At 39.6% G+C, this 2,560-nt stretch overlaps 1 non-coding gene across 1 annotated transcript; it reads left to right on the top strand.

The window, feature by feature from the left end:
* Nucleotides 1-1,050: 1,050 nt before the first annotated feature.
* Nucleotides 1,051-1,157, top strand: LOC114505802. The gene has a single exon (XR_003685272.1). It is a non-coding gene; the product is annotated as a U6 spliceosomal RNA (small nuclear RNA).
* The last annotated feature ends 1,403 nt before the right edge of the window (nucleotides 1,158-2,560 follow it).

Below are 2,560 nucleotides of genomic sequence, written 5' to 3'. Positions count from 1 at the left end.
TAACAAACTGTCCAAATCAAAAAGTGGCTGATTGCATCTTTATCAGCCCAGTCAGCCAGGCCTTGGTCTTGGCTTTCCTGGAAAGTCTTTTGTGTGCTTGCAAAACACTGAAATGTCTTGCGAAAACAAAACCAAAAAACTCGCTAATAGAGGTAGGGGAAAGGGAAACATAAAGGGTGGCCCCCAATTCTGCGTTCCTTCCTCCCCCTCGTCTAACACCCAGGTATTACCCAGGCCTCTCCACCCTGCACTTTAACATGCTTGCCATTTAAAAATTGAAATAACAAAAGATAAAACATGACTATATTATACTTCTCATATGTGCATATCTATGTGCATTTAAATATTTAGAAGAACCTTTTATATATGAGCTGGTAACACTGATCATCCCTGGGGAAGGGAGATTAGTGTGAGGAAGGGATTTTAACATTTTATACAAGAGGCCCCAGAGGACATAGGTGAACTGGCAAAGGCGGGAAGGCTGGCCACTAAGGGGCAAATTGGAGTCCACTTACAATCACCATCCTGTAGAGGAATCATTACTGTCAACTCCTTTCCTAACAAATAAAAGTTTAGCTAAAGAAATCAAAACCAAAATGAGAGACTACTTCACACCCATTAGGATGGCTATTATTAAAAAACAAAACAACAACCAGAAAACAACAATTGTTGATGAGGCTGTGGAAAAATTGGAACCCTTGTGCACTGCTGACAGGAGTGTAAAATGGTGCCACTGCTATGGAAAACAGTAAGCCAGATGCAAAAGGACAAATATTGTAGGGTAGCACTTATATGAAGTTCCTAGAATAGTCAAATTCATAGAGACAGAAAGTAGAATGGTGGTTGAAGGGGCTCGGGGCAGGAGCAGGGGGAATTGGTGTTTAATGGGGACAGAATTTCAGTTTGGGAAGACAAAAAAAGTTCTGCACATGGATGGTGATGATGGTTGCACAACAATGTGAATGCACTTAATGCCTCTGTACTCTACACTTACAAAGAGTTACGATGGTGAATTTTATGTGTATTTCACCACAATAAAGAAATAGTGTAGTGCTCACTTCAGCAGCACATATACTAAAATTGGAACAATACAGAGAAGATTAGCATGACCCCTGTGCAGGGATGACACATGAATTCAAGTGTTCCATATTTCTTTTTTGATGCAGAAAAATATGAAGACTAGAATAAAAATGTTCTGGTATCCTACCACCTATTTCACCACACACACACACACACACACACACAGTATAAAAATACTCTTTTAAAGTAAACTTTATATTTCACACACACAAAAAAAATTCAAGAGGATTTGCTGCCTGAAAATGGGATTTAATAAAGACACCAGTTCTCGTGCTGTGTGGTTGTTCACCTGTTGAGAGCGGAAATGAGCTGACCCACCTGTGAGCTCATTGCCAGAGAAACTTCTCGTACAGGGACAGCCTCAAGCCAGAGAGGTGGACACACTGTGAGCACATCGTATCCTTTTTCTCTCCTCTCTGTCTATAGCCTGGTGAGAGGACACACACTGAAAAGCTGAGACACATAGAACCTTCTTTCAATCCCATCTCTGTCCTCTCTGTCTCACCTGCCCTGGTCCCATCACACTTCCTCCCTTGAGCCCTCCATGAACTCTTCCTGCCTCTTAACTGTTACAGCAGTTATTCATTCCATATGGGTCTTTTGGCATGTTTAATATTATTAGCTGACTTTGCATGGTGTGTGCCTTCTCTCCCCCACTAGACTAGAAGTTTCTCAAAGGTAAAAACTGATTCTTTGACCACTTTGGATCTCTTTAGTTCTCACACCCATGTCTAGTATACAAGGGGTATGTATATCCAGACAATGGAATATCATTCAATACAAAAAGAAATGAGCTATCAAGTCATGAAAAGACATGGAGGAATCAGAAATGCATATTAAGAAATGAAAGAAGCCAATCTGAAAAGGCTACATACCATAAGTCCAACTATATGACATTATAGAGACAGTAAAAAGATCAGTGGTTGCCAGGGATTCAGGAGAGAAGGAGGGAGGAATGGATAGTTGGAGCACAACAGATGTTCAGGGTGGTAAAAGCACTCTGTATGATACTGTAATGGTGGATGCATGACATTGTACACTTGACAAAACCCATAGAATGTACAACACCAAGAGTGAACCCCAATGTAGACTATGGAGATTGGTTAACAATAATTTAAAAATATTGATTCATCAATATTGAACCAATATTCTACTGCAAGACATTAATAATAGGGGGAAACTGGGGTGGGAGGAAATCTGGAAACTCTATGCCATCCACCTAGTTTTTCTACAAACCTAAAAGTGCTCTAAAAAATAAAATCTATTAAATATATATATACTGTTAGTCGAGTGAATATTGGACCATCTATATAAACACACCCACTTAGCAAGGAGCTGGGAATATTTATCCAGGCCTGACATTTTTGAAAATGCAGTGAAACATGGTGGGAAGTAAGTCAAAGGCTTATCTTGAAACTGAAGAAAGGATGTTAAATGACTAAGTATTTATTTGTGAGTTAAAATTTATGCAAAAAGGCCC

Source organism: Phyllostomus discolor, chromosome X (genome assembly GCF_004126475.2).
Source record: "Phyllostomus discolor isolate MPI-MPIP mPhyDis1 chromosome X, mPhyDis1.pri.v3, whole genome shotgun sequence".
Classification (NCBI taxonomy): domain Eukaryota; kingdom Metazoa; phylum Chordata; class Mammalia; order Chiroptera; family Phyllostomidae; genus Phyllostomus; species Phyllostomus discolor.
Note: the sequence above shows the minus strand (reverse complement) of the source record. Positions and strands in the feature narration are given on the sequence as shown.